At 33.8% G+C, this 19,924-nt stretch overlaps 1 pseudogene; it reads left to right on the forward strand.

The window, feature by feature from the left end:
• Positions 1 to 17,755: 17,755 nt before the first annotated feature.
• On the forward strand, positions 17,756 to 17,885 carry LOC111758300 (small nucleolar RNA SNORA2/SNORA34 family; annotated as a pseudogene).
• Positions 17,886 to 19,924: the final 2,039 nt, after the last annotated feature.

Genomic DNA, 19,924 nt, shown 5'->3' on the forward strand with positions numbered 1-19,924 from the left:
TTCTGCACTTGAGTATGCCAGTGATGATCTGAAATTCCTGAAACTGTGAGCCAAAATAAACCTTTCCTTAAATTGTGTCCGGTATTTTGTCCCAGCAGTAGGAAGTTGACTAACAGATAAAACTTTGGAACTAGAAGTAGGTTACTAGTGTGACTTTCCTGATCAGGTGCTTCAGAAACCTTCTGGTCTGATTTGTGGAGAAATCTGGAAAGGCTTGGTGATGCTAGCTGGAGAATTCCAGGAGTGCTATAATCATAGCTTCATGTGTAATACTGATTAGAAATCAGAAAAATGCTAATAAGAAAGAAGATATTAAAAATCAACCTCATAATGTTAGGAATGTGAAAAAGATTTTGTTGCACACCATAGTCTAGTTGTGTCAAATTGTGGTAGAAATTTTGTCATTTTGTTCATGTTGTAAGACTTTGTGTGAAACTGAAATTAAAGGTGGAAGACTAAACTGGTGGTGGGGATTATAGAATTTCAAAGTAACCCAGTGTTCAGGTTGGAGCATAGATGTAGTTGATTTCTTTCAGCCAGATTTACAAAAAGAGTCAGGACCAAAAGGCAGAACTAAATGATTTGGAAAGTTGGCAGTTCTGCTGGGAAAAAAAAAAAACACTTGACAAGGTGGGATAAAGGAGAACATGATTGCCCAAAGATTACCATAAAGAAGAAGCCAAGAACTTTCTACAGGGACAAGACATATTACCTGAGAGGATCTCAGAAACCCAAAAGATCTCACCCAGCATAGGCTCAAGGAAAACTCATTTGAGAATAGACTAGCAGGGATGCTTGCTCATTCAGGGTCACCTAGCAATGTCTATCCCCAAGTTCATCTAAGCACTCTGAGGCCACTACAGCTATGGTCCAAAGAGTTCCAACTACTGTTCAAACAGGTGGCTGTCCTTGACATCATCCAAGGTGCTGGATTTATTCAGAATGCAGAATGTAAGAGGTATGAGGTCAAAGAAGTCTTTCACTCAGGTTTCAACAGAAAGCCTGTGAGACCAGGAAAAAAAATGTGTAACAGGGTTATGGACACCATCACGAACCAATGAGAGCAGTGTGTGGAACTGTGTGAGTGACAGTGAAAGTGGAGTTGCAACTCCAATCAGTTAGTGATGGATGCTAGAAACATGGAATATCTGATGAGGAAGGCCACAGGCAGTGAACAGAGCCATCAAAGAAAAATGTCCTGTAGGCTGTAACCAGGAAGAGAATTAGGACAGGGATGCCCATACTCTGCAGCTCACATCTTACTGGTGCTAGGTTATAGAACTACACCACTTACTGGCTACCTTGCTTCATTTCAGCTTTGTTTGGACCAGTTTCAATTTCTGTACTCCTTCCTTTTGAAACAGGAATCGTGATCCTGTGCTATTGTGGGATAGAAATGTTTCTGTTTGATCTTTACATGAGTCACAATTAAGAGTCTGCTTTTTACTCTCAGAAAAGACTGGGCTTGGTTTGTGAAATTTATTTTTATTTTTTATTTTTTGGTCTTTGGAGACAGGTTTTTGCTATGTAGTTTAGGCCTGCTTTGAACTCACTCTATAACCCAGATTGGCCTCAAATTCGCCATGATCCTCCTCCCTAGTCACCTAAGTGCTGGGATTACTGGGATTATAGACATATACCTTTATGCCTGGCCAGGACTTAAACTTTTTAGTAATGATGGAACTCTTAAAATGCTGGTGGCCCTTAGGGAAGATTGAATGTATTTTGAATGATAAATAGATATGAGCATTCTAGACACCAGGGCAGAATATTTAGATTCAGATCTAAAATTTCCCCTAATAGTAATGTGTATGAAGATGGGAGTGTTTTGGAAAGATTGGGTCACTGAAGGCCATGAATTGGAATATGGTATTCTCATCTCTGATTTCCCCTTCTCTCCCTGATTCCTGGTTAACATGATGAAAGCAGCCTCCCTCAACACCAGGACTTTCCATCCCATGATGCCTGCCTTGAAGCCTTGATAAGTACAGACTGAAACTTCAAAACTGAGGCAAAATAAGCTGTTTTCCTTTAAATTGCATGTGTCTTAATGATGAAAAAATGACTAATACAAATATGAAATAGAAATCTAAGTCTTTTTCCATATTCCTAATTATCATGTAATAAATTTTCATACATCTCTAACTCTCCAAACTCCATTTGATCAAATTTATGTAAAATTCATAAAATTTCATATTAATTAAAATCAGATTGCAAGAGTTTTTCTTGTGTAAATTGTACCCTGGTCATCTATTTATCAGATAAATTGTATTACACAATTTTCAAGGTTTTCAAAATGAACTTCTTTGAATTTTATAAACTTTATATTAATTAGTATATCTGGCATTGCATGTTTTCCTAGGCTAGAGCAGCTATTATGAATTTTGTTTCTACAGTCTTTGAAATCTGGTACAGTTTCTTCACATTGTTGACTCCTCACTAACTATACATAACATTAGAAAATTTGCTTGTATATAATAAACAAACCTGGAAAGAAAAAAATTTTGGCAATTTGCCACAACTAAATACATTGCTACATGCACTTGAAATAAGATACCTTAGTTTCAGAAAATAGCTACTACATCTCATGCAAAAACCAATCCCAAAGGAAGTTTTAAAATGTTACTTTAAAAATAAGACATTGTCGCTACTTACATTAAATTTCTCACTACAACTACTTTGTACACAGAACCTCCTTTATATCATCCCAAGTATAATGGTTTATTTGTGAGTAGGAAACCTGTACTTTGTATATTTCTTATATTTTACACCTCATACAAAATTCTAACATAACAGCTCAGTATTTCTCTAAACACAAAACACACAGAAGTTTCAGTAACTTTTTGCCCCAAAATATGTAGTCCTCCGCCATCCACACCAATGGAGTAAACATGGCCTCTTCTCTGAGAATCATCTCTTGGGAAACGACTAAAAAGTAATCATAGCTACAATAGTTGCCTAAGTCAAATGTGTAATTTTAAAGGAGTATTGTAGTGATTATGTTCCTAAGACTCAGAACTGTAATTACCAAGTAACTGATCAGGTAACTTCTCCCTCCTTGGAGAAACATTATGAGTGAAGAACTTCAAATCTGAACATTGTCATAAAGTTTCAGTTCTTTTTTTCCTCAGTGTTTCCAAAATTTGTTTTCATCTCTAGTAGAAAGGGACTTAATTCTTTCTATCTGACCTGCAGTACCTCTAACCTTTCTATATAGCGTCATTTTACTGTCCTTCAACACAGAGTAGTAGAAATCCCTTGATCCCATTTCCAAGGTTTTTTTTCCCACTATAAATTTTTTCACTGTTTAAATAAGCCCAAGGTAATTTCATTGTACAGCCTGTGGAGCACTGCCACATCACCTTCCCCCAGGCCCAAATGAGACTCTGCTTACTAGCAAGCAGCACAGGCCTTACAGAAGTGACCTCTCTAAACTGGCTTTCAATCTAATTAGTGAGTTCAAGGCCAGCCTGAGCTACATAGTGAGACCTTGTCTCAGAAAAAAAAAAATACATACATACATACATACATAAAAAAAGCAAAAGGTTTGTTCTGGTCTGTAGAGAACTAGTTCAGGAGATGAATGAGGGTAATAAGATAGATAAATTCAGATTTTCCTTTGTAGACTGGACCCCACATGGAATTTTTGTGGGAGAAGGTTGAAGCTGCAGGCAACTGTCCTTCAGTAGGTCTACAGATCCTAGAGTCCGATCCCTACCAATGAAAAGTATCACTTGGTTGGGGTAGGGATTAAATCACCCTATACCTCATTTTGTTAGAAATAAAAATGCTGGCCCTATTCACTATTGCCTTTGGAAATCTGCATTAACTTTGAAAAGGGCCATATTCAGGTGGAAAAAAAATGAAAGCCACCAATGGTAAAAAAGTTAAATTGACCCTAATTAGAACTAAACTTTTAAGTACTGATATCTATGTATATAATCTCATGTACTTTTTTATGGGGATGTAATTTGGAATAATACTTCCTTTTCTATTATTGTTAATCTCATGTGTCAGTGGCTCTAGCTCATTCAGTTCAAACTGCCCATTTTGCTGATAATTGGACTAAAACAGCTGATAATAGCTGGAAATTACAAGATATATAATTTATATTACTAATTCGTGTCACTATGCTTTGGATTTGGGATCAAATCAAAAACCCACAATTGTGACATAATCTAAAATGCCACTATAAACATTTCCCACTTTTTCTGACATTCTTTGGAAAGGTAAGACACATGGTAAAGGAGCTGTACAACAAAACACAACCATAGATTCTTGCAAAAGGAAGTTTTCTCTATGTCTCAACAAACTGCTTCCTTTGACTCTCTGTTGCAAGACTGGGACAAACTCACTGATGAGATTTCTCTGCCAATACATTTTTCTCATGAAGGCCCTTTTCTGGTTTTATTTGGGTATTGGAGGACTTACTTGTGTGTTTACTTTTCTTCTTTTAAAACTGTGCCATGGAAGGAATTACAGCCAAGCAACAGCTAGATACCCCACAGCCAGGCCTGATCCGCTCCAGTTATTTCAGTTTCTAAAAAGAGAAGGGGGAACTGTGAGGACCACCCCCTCCCAGGCCCAAATGTGATTGTGCTTACTAGCAAACAGCGCAGGCTCTCCAGAGGTGACTTCCCAAAACTGGCTTTCAGTTTAATTAGTGAGCCTGGCCAATGCTGTGCACATGTCTTCATGATAGCAAATGGTGGCCTTGGGTTAGAATTGCTTTTCACCAACACTCACAGTTGAGTCCAGAGACGCAGGTCACGAGACTGTGGACTAAGATATGAGGTAAAGCTTTTGCTGAGGCCTGTGTGACTCCAGAGAAAATCCCTTCCCAGCACTGGCTACAAAGCAGGTTACGCCAGCCTTAACCTCAATCTGACTGCTCCATCCTTTTGGCAAGCACGCTTTGCTCTCTCCTTTGCAAGTCCTGCCTGCCTCACCACTTGTGCAATACCCTGCCGCAGTACCCTCACTATTTTCCTCACTGCAGATGTACTCATTAAATACCAGGGTTCTGACTGCCTAATGGCGTTTTGTTCTCCACAAACAACTAGTCATTCCAGTTTCCCACCGCACCGCCATTTTTAATCTCAACACTAAATCAGATTTTAATTTGCTTATGGAAACTTTTAAAGAAATTGGATATACACTAAATCAGATTTTAATTTGCTTATGGAAACTTTTAAAGAAATTGAATATTACCAAAGAAAACAGAAACATTTCCATAGAATAAAATGATATCAAAAGGTTGCAACAAAAATCCTTTTATTTAAAAAAAAAAAAAAGCTTTAGGGGCCGAGGGTTTAGCTCTGTGGTGTAAGCACCTATCTAGCAAGAACAAGTCATGTATTCAATCCCCAGAACCGCAAAAAAAAAAAAAAAAAAAAAAAGGTAAAAAATCTTATTCAAAACAGAGAATTGGAGAAGAAATCATAAAGTGCTAAAAGAAAAATACATTGTAATGATAAATATATTTATTATATTTAAAAATATTTATTTCTAAAAGCTTCCAAGGTGAGCAAACTAATTTAACTATTTACTAAGAAAATCAGGATTAATGTATCATATAATATAACACATTTTAAAAACTGATAAGAAGAATACGGGAAAAACACAAACAATTCATGAAGCTAATGTTATGAAGAGTGAAATTGAATTCACTGATATTCAAAGGCTCAGAAAATGTGAAATGCATGAATCTTGTGAAAATTAATTGGCTATATACTCTAATAAATTTGGAAGTGAATAAAATGATAGATACTGAACTAGCAGAATGGTGTTTAAAATTTATACTGGTTAAATATTTTTCAATATGGAAAATAATGAGAAACAAAGTGAAATAAGGATGTATACTCAAAGAACTCAGCAGGAGCACTCAAAATAAGGGAACAGTCATAATTTGAGAAAGCATCTGAACTCAGAAGCCCTAAAGAAGGCATAACATGCCAACCAGTATAGATGTATCCAAAGACTTGTTGCAGTTCATGATCTTAATTCTTTTTTTAACTTTATTTCAAAGAGAAAAAATAGAACAAAATTTGAAAGGAAGAAAATAGGCGGTGGGTTAATATGCTGCATATTGCTATTTTTTGTTAGAGTACAAGCTATTGACATTTAATTGGCCAAATAATATCAGTAAAAATCTTTCTTTTCAATGAACTAAGAGAAATTAGTAGTATAATTACCTTAACTGTCATATGTGTGTAACATGCATATATATATATATATATATATATATATATATATATATATATATAAAATTGGTATTTGCTCTTCTTTCCTTTTCCTCATCCAAATTTCTCTTCCCTTTTGAAAATTTCTTCTCATTTCACAATATCTATTGTACATTTTGCATCTTATATATGCTTTCAGCTTCTGCATTAAGGAGACAATATGATATTTACACATGTGAGTCTGATTTATTTCACTTATGAGTATGGTCTTTAGTTGCATACACTTACCTATAAAACATCCAATTTATTCTTATTTATGGCTCAGTAGTATTCCATTGTATAAAAACCCTTATCTTTTTAATCCATTCCTCATTTGATGCACATTTGGGTTGTTTCCAAGATCCAGCTATTACAAATTTGGGCTGCTATAAACATAGGTGCATATGTATCTCTGTGGTATGATGTTTTTAATTTTTCTGAGTGATATAACTTTACAATTTTTACTATATTGGTTTTTCTTACCCAGTAGCAAGAGATGTTTCCATTTTCTAATATCTTCTTCAATCTCGTTTTTTTAAAGAGTAATTCAATTTTCAATGTAGAGGTCTGTTATATCCTTTCCTATATTGATGCCTAGGTATTTCATTTTTTGAGTTGTTATTGTGAAAGATTTTTTACACTAATTTCTCTGTCAGTTTTTATTCATGCAAAGAACACTATTGATTTTTGAGCATTGACTTTGTATCCAACCATGCTACAGAATTTGCCTCTTAAACCTCACAATCTTTTAGAGGCAATTTTGGGGTCTTCTTTGTAGAGTATCATGCCATTCACAAACAATGATAATTTAGCTTCTTCTTTTTCTATCATTGTCTTAGTTATTTTTAACTCATCGCTGAGACAAAATACCTCAAGCCAAAATTTGGGAAAGGAAAGGTTATTTCTTACAATTTTTGGTGGTTTTGGTCCATATTTAGCTGGTTCCAAGGCAGGGTGGCATGGCAGGGTCACAGTTCATGGTGGCTGCAAACAGCAAGGTGGAAACCGGAAAGAGAGGGAGACATATTTTTTTCCTGCCATTATATCACATCCTGGCTCCACCCCTAGGCCAGTGTAGCACTCACACCCCATCCAAGCTCTAGACAATGAACCAATCACAAATGTATAATGCAAATGCATGAGGCCTGGGGGACACCTACATAAATGATGACAATCATTATTCATTTTATTTCTTTCTCCTTTCTAATTGTTCTGGCTAAAGTTTCCAGAACAATAGTGAATGAGAGTGGAGACAGTGGACACTTGTTTTGTTCCTCACTTTAGAGTGAAAGCTTTCAATTTTTGCCATTTAATATGATGATGGTTGTTTGTCTGTCATAGATGGCTTTTATCAGATTGAGATAAAGACCACCCATACCAATTTTCCACAGAGTTTTTATTATGAATGGGTGCTGGAATTTGTCAAAAATTTTTCTGTATCTATTGAGATGATGATACGTTTTTTTATCCTTGGGTCTGTTAATATTGTATATACATTTATTGATTTCCATATGTTGAACCATTCCTGTATCCCTGGGAAGAATCTAACTTGGCCATGGTGGACAATTTTCTTCATAATTTGCTGTGTTCTGTTTGTCAGCATCTTATTGAGGATTTTTGCATCTATTTTCTTTAGGGAGATTGGCCTGTAGTTTTCTTAGTTGGATCCTTCTCTCATTTGGTGTTAAAGTAATGCTTGCTTCCAAGAATGAATTTGGGAGTAATGCCTCCCTTTTGATTTAATTAGTGTTTGAGAAATAGTGATATAATTTCTTCTCTAAATTTCTTGTAGAACTGAGCAATGAATACATCAGCGCCTGGGTTTTTCTTTGTTTTGGGGTTTTTCATTATATTTTTGATTTCACTAATTGATATTGATTTATCTAAGATTTTTATATCCTCTTGATTAAGCTTTGATAATTCATATGCAGCTAGGAATCTGTCTATTTCTTCAACATTTTCCATCTAATTAGAATACAAGTTCTCACAGTAGGTAAAGATGATCTTCTGGATTTCAGCAGGCTCTGTTGTGATTTCACCTTTTTCATTCCTAATGGCATAAATTTGAGTCTTTTCTTTCCTTTTTTTCTATTAAGGTTGGCAAAGGCTTGCTAATTTCATTTAATCTTTTAAACAACCAACTCTTTTATTCATTGATTTGTTGTAATGTTTTCTTAGGCTCCAATGCATTAATTTCTGCTCTAATCTTTATAATTTCCACCCTTGCATGAACTTTGGTTGGGCTTAGTCTGCTTTTCTTTGCTAGTAGTTTGAGGTTCAGCATTATGTTTTTTATCTGTGTTTCCACTTTTCCTGATATGAGTGTTCATTGTATAAGTTTCCCTCTTAGGGAACTTAGGACTGGTTTCACTGTGTCACATGTTTTACTACGTTGTTCTCACTTAATTTTAGAAACTGTGTAATGTTCTTTAATTATTCTGTGACCCATTGGTTAATCAGGAGGGTATTATTTAATTTTCATGTTTATGAAGTTCTTGTGGGTTTTTTTGCCATGGTTTTCCAACTTCATTTCACTATATGATAATATGCAAGGGATAATTTCAATTCCTTTGCGTTTACTACAGAATATTCTATGAGCAAGTGTATGGTCTGTTTTAGAGAACATTCTATGGGAAGCTGAGAAGAATGTGTATTCTGATGTTGTGGGGTGGAATACTCTGTAGATATCTACCAAGTCCATGTTTTGCAAGTGTTTGCAAGTTCATTCAGGTCTAACATTTCGTTATTAACTTTTAACTAATTAATCTCTTTGGGACAGTGGAGTATTGAAATCCCTAATAAATATTTTTTTTTATTTTGAAGAGAACAAAATAAACACATTGAGACCAAGTTTCAAAACAAGATAATAGGAAATTAACAATGGTTGATATATTACATATTGTTTTCTTCAAAGCAGTTGTTCAAAGTAAAAGATAAGCATGCAAAGTTGATCAAACAATACAAGGACAAAAAATTCGTTTTGATGAATTAATAGAAATTTGTAGTATACAATTGTATTAGTGATTATTTGATTTTTCATGTCCACATACTTGCTTTCTATAGTTATATGCACTGGTATTTGTTGCAAATATATTTATGATTATTGTATCTTTATCTTCCTTTTACAAGGATGTAGTGACATTTATCTCCCTTAATTAGTCTTAGATTGAAATTTATTTTGTCTGTAAATTGAATAGTTACCCCTCCTTTCTTCTGGGTTCTTGTATCATGGGGTATTGTTTTCCATCCTTTGACTTTCATAAATTTGTTTGGGAATTAAATATGATTCTTCATGTAGCATATTTTTGGATCTTGCTTCATGATTCATGTCAGTCTTTATCTTTTGACTACCAAATTGCGACCATTAACACTGATGTTTATAAACGACATGTATTAACTTATCCTGGTCATATTATTTGCCTTGTTGGGTTCCCTTCTTCCTCTCTCTGTTCGTTTGCCTTGCCTGTTGGATTCCTTCAGCTGGGGTTCATGGAGCTGATGTCCTTGTTATTTCTTTCTAGCATGTCCTTTAAAACATTTTGGTGTGTTGGTTTGGTGAACATAAATTTCCTCAGGTGTTCTTTTTTATGGAAGTATCTTATTTTTTCTAACAGTTTTGAAAGATAGTTCTGTGGGGTAAATCCATCAAGGTTGGAGGTTGTTTTCCTTCAGAGCTTGAACTACTTCACTCCCACTCTCCCTGACTTCAGGATTTGCGCTAAGAAGTCAGCTATGATTCTGATTCACTTTGCTTTATGGGCTATTTTTTTTTTCCCCTAACAGCTTTTAATACACCATTCTTGTGTTTAATTTCTAGAATCTTGACTATGATATGCCTGGCTGTGGGGTTTTTTTATTATGGCTTAGGAATCTCTATATGCCTTACTTATATACATGTCACATTCTTTTTCCCTGCTTGGGAAATTTTCTGCTATGACATCTATCGATATTTATAAAATATCATTTGTGCTATCTCCTGCTTTTTTAGAGAAAAGTCTGAAAAAGGAAGAGGTAATTGCCAGAATGAAGTGAAATGTTGGTCAGGAATAAAAAGATAGTTTCTCCTCCTTAAAGACTATGAGAGAACCTGTATACAAACACAGCATATAAATTTGGTGATGGAAAGGGAAAAGCCTTTATATAAGAAAAGTTCTATTTTCCAAAAGAAGTTTATTAGATGCAGCTATGGAAATATAGCATAAAACTTTTGAAGAGTAATCAAAGAATATTATTTTTTGAGAAAGTAACTTCATAGAGAAATTGAGTCCTGTTTCAGGCGATGATTACACATTTATAAGGCCATCAAAATGACTAGAGTTTTGCTTTTTCCCTCTAACAATATTTAGCCACTTTGGTGTAAGCACACAGAAGATATAGGTTTGATTCATGAAGCTTTACTGAATGTATAAAAAGAAAGATATTTGAGAACAAGTAAGTAGTATGAAGAGGAAATAATCATTATAAATCATAGAACCTAAGCTTAAAAGAATAGTGGGTGTGGCAAGTGGTAAAAGTAAACAATATAATATCAATAAAGTAAATATGCCCATTGGATTGTTCAAATTAACATTATTTGCTCTGTATCTCCAAGGAGAGCCTGATCTGGAACTAAAGATAAAAGACAAAATTGATAAATAAGTTTGATAGGTCTTGTGAAGAGTTCAAATTATGTGTTAGAATCCTTGTGAAGAAGAATGCTTTGATCATAAACATTCTACTATTATATCTTGAATTTTTGTTTTCCTTTTAATTTTACATTTTTACTGTATGAATTGGTTGATAGATCTACAAATATTTTAACAAGATTTTTCATATTAAAGGTTTAGGAGCTAACATTGTAACATGGTAACGCGATAATTCTACCAAAGTTATGTGTCCTAGTTTGTGAGGTGAACCTGCCACTTAATATATCTGTAACCATTCCTGCAATGCCACGTAGATTCATGCATGAATATTTCTAATTTGTAAGAAATTCAAATACAACCAAATTATGGTAATATAAAGTATTTGTATGAATCTTGCTCTTACTTGCTATCTATAGGTTTTGAGAATGGAAATATAAAATTCTCCAATGAATCATTCAGAAAGTAAAAGTACGCTAATTTATTATTTTGTTCTTGGACCACAATGATCTTTATTTTTATTCTCTTAATCCTAAACTTTATTTACTTTTTATTTCATTTTAATATCAGAAATGAATGAAAGGTGTTTAAGTTAGATGACATATATCTTTAAAAAAGAATTTAAATCTGTTATGTATATATACATATTTCCAGTGATGAATGTAATCATTATGTATTATAAATATGTACTGCCAAAATTTTTAAAACACATACCTGAAAACTCTCATGAGGGAAAGCTGAGAAGGAAATATACTAGGAAACAAAGAAATGATCAATCTGAAGGGATAGAAGTGTCTTACTTAATCAACTTTTATATTACAATAAAAGTAAGCAAATATATTAAAGTATTAGAAACATAATTATAATGGGTAAATTTTTCTCTGTTTACATTAACAAATTGTATCTATGAATTCCAGAGGTTTCTATCTCATTATAAACAACTTTGCAAAAATATTTTAGGAAGTCACCTAGGATCTCTGGGAGTCAATATAGAGATGGAAAACAAATATTACTACTGTGGTCAGAGGTCCATCTGCTGGAAGCCAGGACTCAAGATAAAGACAAAATGAGTAGGCCTCCAAGCTTTCCCAGGGGATAAACAAGAGATTAGAAACTGTGCTTACCTGGTAGACATCAGTTGCCCATCAGGGTAACCAGAAACCCAGAGATTAACCCTGGTTAATCTCTTCCTGGAAAGGTCCTTTTCTTTACATTGTTATATAATGTGTTTCCCCATTGGTCAATATTACTCAAGAGGATAAATTCATAATCTTATTGATTGATGATACTTTTGTCCTGAGTTTTACTCTCCTTGTGATTTTTCTCCTATCTTGTGATTTTGCTTTACAAAGCTTACTTTGTGAAACGGGGTCAATGGCAACCCATTTTTCAGGTCCCCACCTGTCTCTCAGGAGCTTTTTCTCTCAATTAGTATTTCCTACTCTTAACCTCTAGTGTTCCTTGAAATTCATTCTTTGGTTTTAGGAAACATGAACTTGACATATTTGACATCTAGCAGGTTTGGGAGTTACATTTATTTCCCCAAATCAATATTTAGGGAACACTGATGCTGATGAAATATATCCATAAATCTACAATGCATAGATCTTGTGTGGCCATGTGTAGCCATATTTTGATACTTAGGATTTCAGTGAAAAATTCAAATCCACCAATATACCCCTCATGCTCACAGATACCTCACACTTATATTCCATTTTTTCCTGACTATCCTTGAGATTTGTCTGTGTAATTCATTCTATCCCTCTACCTCACTGAAAAAAAAAATAAAAATAAAAGAATCATATTAACTCTAGGACATTCATTCTACATGAGAAATCAAAGTTATTTATCAGGTTGGCCATCACCCAGACACATTTAAGTTTAACGTGTGCCTCAGATAAATTCCTGAATCCATGCTTTCAGAGTGTACTTACATTTTGTCAATTTTTATAAAGATTCTTGGAAACTTCTAGTGGATGGAAGACAGATAATGTGGATTATTTAATATGATTCTTAAAGAATTTTAAAAGTGGTTCAAGGCTGAAAATATAGATACATATTTAGTTTCAATCATGTTTACAAAATCTAAGGGGAAAGAGGATTACAGGATAAAAACACTTGGCAGAATAATGTGTGGATACATACACAAAGAAATTACCTTTTAAATGCATTATGTGAGAAAAATATATATTATGTGAAAAATTAAGCTCCCAAAACAAAGAAAGTGAGAAAGAAATCAGAGTACAATTATTGGACTTTAGTTTAATCAACATAATTTTATTAAAACTTGAAGTTAAAAAAATAGTTTCAGTGTGGTCTTAGGAAGAGAACTTCTATAACTTGAAATAAAGGAGCCTAAGGGTATATTCAAAGCTGTGATGATAAACAGAAGTTTTCATAGATCAAAGTAACATTCTATTTTATGTATCTCTGCAGAACAATTAAGAATTTGTTAACCATCTGCTAGGTTGTGACTTTTATTTTAACAGAAACTAAAAAAAAAAAAAAAATAAAACACATCTGAGTCATCATATGCGAAAGAGTTTTATTTACATTGGAATGAGAGTTTGTTTCTGCCACAGAGATTTAATAAAGTAGTTTTCACATGAGCAAATAAATTATCTTTATGCTCAGGCTAGGTAATGGGTCAAACAGAAAATTCTCTCATTAGTAAAGTTATGAAGGCTGTAAGGTTATGAGAGTTGTGAATAAGAGGACTGCCAATTAAACCTAACAGTTTCCCTCTGGTAGCAGTACATTGTTAAAGGTTGCAGGTTCATTAGTTTTCAAGAAAATTAAAACAAAACTAGCATTAAGCATTTAAGCTTTAAAAACTTGGATTGTTCTATCATACTTGGGAAATGCACCACTTTTACAAAGTAAAGATTGTTCATACAGTTTTGCATTACAAGCTATTCTTTTCATCTCCAATATTTATGGAATTTTCTGTGAAAACTGTTTCTTTAATCAAAATGTTTTAAACTAATAAAACACTATATGCCTCAGGAGAAAAGAGAAAGAAGAAACTAATGGGAAAAGAAGCTCATCATTGGCATTTAATAGACTAGAGAAAATCTAAGTGCATAGAAAGGGGAAAATTTCTTTAAAATTATATAACCTCATTTGATTAAGTAACTAAAATATTTCTCAGTCTTACATTTTATTGCCCTTTGCACTTTAAAATCAGGAGCAGCTGATTGTTGGATTTTGCTTTCTTTTAAAACTTTCACAAAAAATATGCAGAATTTACAGGAAGTATATAAAGAAGCAAAGTGCTGTCATATTCAAAACTGTTTTGTTGAAGGTGTGTATTCCAATCTGAAAGGTAAATATTGGTTGAGTTGGTATAGAATCAGTTGAGGAAAAACAGTAACATACTTCATTTATGCTTAAATTATACCGATTCCTATGTAAATATCTTCACTCTCTAGTAGAATGACATGTACAAGATATGAGAGGTATTTTAGAGAATATTTAACCCAAAGGGTTCTTTATAGAGATGAAATATACCACCATGCAATAAGTTAGCCCAGGGACAACTCTGAATCCTCCTTCCACAATTAGACAAATGATCAGCTCTAAGAAATTGGGAAAGCCTTACATGCAACAAATATTTTTTCCTGGGCCATTAGGACTCAAGAAACAAAAACATTTAATCATCTAAGCTATGGAAAGGAAAGAATACGTTACAGATGGCTCTCTTTTATCTGAAAAATAAACCAAGATCTCAATTTCTGGTTGTTAAACTTCCTCATATTCTTATTTTTACTGCCTATTCCATTCCTGATGTTGTTCTGTGTCCCCAGGCTGAGAACTACGTTCTTCAGTTTTTCCAAAGAATTAAGCTCCTCTTACCTCCTATAAAGGTGTGCAGTGGGGAAGTAGATACTTCGATTTATCAGGAGGGGACAGTGCCAGAGCTCAGGAGCCTGAGATTCTCTGGAGGTCCCACTTGGAGTTCCCACTCCCTTCTGCCACCCCCAGTACCTGGTGCCCCAAAACACTTGCAGAAACACCTAAGAACATTTTCCAACTGCTCTGTCCACATATGCCATTTCTCTACACTGAAAATATATGCATTTTTACTTCATTAAATACTGCTTCCTAACTTCTTGAAAAAATTGAGATAATTTAAATTCCCTATTTTCATCTCAGTAGGTTATCTTTTTTGAACACTCATTCATTTTTATTACTATATGTTTCTAGTACAGGCTATTTATCAGGTAAAATATACATTCATATGAATAAGTATGAAAAATTTTCTCTTAAATAGATGTGTATTTTTAAAGCTATATGCTATAATTTTGTGAAATTGAATAAAAATTTCATGAAGATTTTCTTTTCTGTAGTCTTGTTTCTTTATCATAGAGTCTTTTGACTAGAGCTTGATCAATAATTATGTTAAATGGGTATTCAGATTTACCAAATCAGAGTAATAATTTGTCTATGAGTGTTTTTCAAACTGTAGTTCTATTCCTTGTTCTTATTATATATAGTTAATATTAAATCTCCACTGACATACAACTTCACATGGAATTGCATCTACTTTCTATATAATGATTTAGAAATAACTAGTAAAATATATATGTGTAAATGTGTAAATATGTATTACATAACCTATAAAGGAAACAGAAAAGAATTCCACTGTTTAGTATTTGCAGTAAACTTTAATTATCTCTAAAAATATATAAAATCAGTCCTAAAAGTGGAAAACTTTAGTAATACTTCTGATTTGGCATAAAAAAATAGGTCTAATCTTGACTGCATAGTATACTTTTTTCTCTTTGGCAGATAATTTTCACATATCATTCATAAAAGATCTTCATACACTTATTGCGTGGATTTGGTGTATCATGTAAAATTTGCATGACCTGCACACGGTGTAGATTTCAAAAAAGGCATACATTTTTCCATCCTTTGAGAAAGTTAGCCTCTTTCAAACTTATTTAAAAGATTAAAACTTCTCAACCAATAGTTTTATCATATTGATTTTTAAGTTTACTGAAGATAAATAATGTAGTCCAAACCAAAGCTGAAATTTCCCACTTTAGTATTCATTTAATTTATAATTTTCTTGCTCTTTTTCCTTGGTCTTTTATTCTGCATCTTTATTCTCTATCATTATGGCTTTTTTATGGCTTTTAAAATATCTTTATTTAGTTGTTCCATTCAGTCTTTCAAATTTCTTATTTTTCAGTGATGAAAGTATTTCTACAGACTAATAGATACATCTGAGAAACAAGTTCCAAAAATTATATACTTCTTATCTTCTTAGATAATGTTCAATTTACTGAAGGTATATAACGAGAGGGAAATGAGTGCAAATTTTCTTTCAGAATTCTGTCTTCTTAATGCCCTAGGAAGACAACTTTCATAACCACCTAGAAACCATCACTGAAATATAAACATAGAAAGAGATACCACCATCCCCCAGTCTTTCTGGAAGGCCACAAGCCAACTTCAGTGGGCATCCAATTAACAAACCCAGATGCCTAATCAGTAAAGAACATTTTCAAGCTCCTAAATAAATTAATGTGCTCCACACTTCCTATTAACTGTACCCCACCACCATCACCTCAGTACCTTTATGCTGGCTAACTCTAGAATCTAACAAACCTCCTATCAATTGTTTCAGGGTTACTGAGCTCAGTCTGTCTTTCTTGTCTCCCCTCTCACCACTCTCCTTCTCTTCTTTCCATCTCTCCTCTATCATCCTTTCCTATCTTTCCTTTCCTTTCCCTTCTCTTATACCTTCTTCCACCCACTTCTCTCACTTACAATAATTTTGAATAGTCTTTTTTGATTAACTTGCCTCACATAATACTTGTGTTGATACTCCAACCAAATAGGTTCAATTATTAGGTGAGAAATAGGTTTATGGCATATTTGCATGAGTTATTCTAAATAAAGGGATTCTGTAATCAGTAAAGAAATTAGAAGTAGAGTTGGCATGCTGCAATTACAAGAATTTGATATATACAGTTTTAACAGGTCAAATTGTTAAGCAACAACAAACTGAGGTCTGTAAGAAAATAGATTTGGTAGGCAAAACGGTGCTGAGTCAAAACTTAAAACTCCATTAACTTAATTTAGAACAATTACGTTGGAGACAGCTAGAAAGAGACAGGATGTTGTTTCTTGTTTAGTCCTTGCTTCTTATGACCAGGTATTATCATAAAGAGCTCAACAAAGAGTTCCTGCAGAATCCAGAATCTGAGAATTTTTAAAGATTAAAGAGGAAACTATTTATACAATCCAAAAATGTGAAATAATGTTGAAAGAGTATATAGGTAAGAGAAACACCTTTGATTGTATGATTTATCACAATAATGAACTCCTAAGGCATATCTTGTTATTACCATGGCTTTAGTGATTCTAACTTCGAGTGGAGAAAATTATGAAAAATGAATGAATGAATGAGGAAGAAAGAAAGAAAGAAGAAAAAGAGAGAGACAGAGAGGTACAAAGAGAAAGAGACAGAGACATTGACAGAGACAGAGCAAGAGAGACTCTGAGAGGCTTCCTCCCTATTTCCTGTATTTCCCAAGACAGTGCATATTCTTAAGAGTAGTTACTAGAAATCACATAGTAACTCTAGTCAACTCATATGGCATACTGATAAGAAACTTAAGGAAAAATTTTATGTTCATGCATACAGCTGGGCTTATCTAAGTTTTTGGCCTATCATGGATTGTGGCCTTTGGAAATTCATTCCCTAATTGTCTTTGCTTCAATGTACAGATTGGTAACAAATGCTAGAATTGATCGGTTAAGGTTCTTTTACATAAATTTTATACATCCAAGTATAAGCTGTTAATGACTCTAGGAAATATGACTCAGGAATAGAAGTCAGATTCCATGATCAAATTATTTTAAACCTGTTCATTTGAAGATTGATAAACCTCTCCTCTTTTGGCCCTGAATCAAGGCCAGCACCTTCCTGATGCTGTTGGTTTCAAGCAGGAGCCTAAAGAGATGTCTTTCTGTTGGCCATTTGAGAACATGAGCAGTGAAATGGTCAATTCATTAGAAAGAAACAGCTTGAAACAACCCCTTCCCACCCTGGTGAGCAGCTCTGAGCATGGCAGCTCCAGTGGCCCAGGATGGGAGCCTCTGGCATTTACTGGGACCTACATAATACTGGGACCTGGAGCACTGGGAACCAAGCAACCCCTCCCCCCTGCCTATTTTGTTTTGTTGAGTTTCAACATACATGAAAGCATAGAAAGCTATTTTGAAGATAATGAGAGAGTCTCTGACAGCCATTAGTGACTTCCCTATTATTTGGTTCTGAAGACCTAAAATACCTTTCTCATTCTGTTTGGATCAGTTTTATACTATGTTGTTTTGTATGAATTCTCTGTATGCAAAGACATGAACAACTATTTGGAAGAAAACAAGAGACAATGTGATAGACAGTGAAGATCTCAGGTCATCTAACTTTGAAACTTATATCTCTTACATTGCTTTCTTATGTCCTATTTTGTTCTGTTTTGTTCTGTTTAGTTTTACCCCTTTTAAAATAAAAATTAAAAAAATAAAGAAGATGTATTTTAAAAAAAAAAACCTCTCCTCTTTGGCAGGCTACTTCGGCCAACCTTGAAAGCATTCCAACTCATATAGCATGCAGAATTCCACAGAAAGCTAAGAAAATAAATATACAGACATGTAGCTGTCTAAATAGAAATCTATAGTCTATACTATAAAAAAAATCTTGAGTTTTTTTAAAGCAAAATGACAAAAATACTTTTTCCTTTTTAGAAGCAGAGAAAACAAATAGCACTATTTCTTTGTTCATTTTAGCATGGTATTTACATACAGATCTTGGAAATTGATTAAGCTAGTGCTAAATTTCAAAGAACAACAATCTAGTTCTTACAGAGTTGACTGGCCTAGATATTAATAAGGATATACATACTAATGATGATGAACCAGCTGTCCATGGAAAAGCTGATTTAGAGAATATTCAGTTTTATCATTTTGACAGCTCACATGGGAAACTATACAACATCCGATTCCTTTCCTTTCCTTGTGCTAGAGTAAAATTAGAATTGCATTTAAAGATAAGGAGTCAATATCATAGCATTTTACATTCTCATCTGTATGACCTACTTATTTTTAATACCTTTGTTAAGAGATAGAGATTCTTCAATGTCAGATAACAGTGATTTTATTTCTTTCTATATTCTCTATTTTAGTGATATTTTTGGTAATAACAATTTCTGCCTTCTGTCAAATATATCGCTAATGCCTCTGAGAGCATCTCTGTTATTGTCATTTGTTCATCTAAATCTTTCTCAAGGGGGAATTTTTCAGGTATTTTCCAGTTTCTTATTAAGTATGATTTCATTATACTTGATTTCTCATTTAATAGTGTGTCATTCATTTCTAATTATGGCAGATAATTAATTTCTAATTAGAAATAGATAAAAGTAATATGTCTTTGTACATGATATTTTAAATGAATATAGTAATATTTTGATCAGAACTCATTACTAACCCAACTTTAATGTGTTCTTTGGCAACAGAACTAAAGGAGGTAAAAATTAGCAGATTACATCATGATTCAGAGATTTAAGGGGGGAAAAGGAACAAAATTAAGATTCTGTGCACCAGTCTTTCTTGGACAATACTGTCTTAGTTATTTTTCTTATCCTGACACCCAAAGCTAAAGAAAGAAATGTTTATTTCAGCTCACAGTTTATAAAGGTTTCAGTCCTTAGTGGCTGGACCCAAGGCAGTGTGGCATGGCAGAGGGACATCATGGAGAGGAAACAGATAGTAAGAGCCAGGGAAGTGGCAGCAACAGCAATAATAGCAAGACCACTTTCTGTCCCTTCATATTCCATCCAAACTACAAGCCTATTAGTTGGTGCCACGCACACCTACAGTGGAACTTCCATTATCTACACCCAGAACTAAACTAAACCAATTTAGTTATCATACACCCTTAATCCCAGTATCACACAGCCTAATCCAGGTTCATATAGCCATAATCCAGCCACCTTCCAAAAGTTCCATCTATGAGCACATAAAATTTTGTGGAGACATCTATATATAAACCATAGCAGATGCTATTTT

This window comes from Cavia porcellus, unplaced genomic scaffold (genome assembly GCF_034190915.1).
Source record: "Cavia porcellus strain 051 isolate PalLab524CR breed Dunkin Hartley unplaced genomic scaffold, mCavPor4.1 scaffold_29, whole genome shotgun sequence".
Lineage (NCBI taxonomy): Eukaryota > Metazoa > Chordata > Mammalia > Rodentia > Caviidae > Cavia > Cavia porcellus.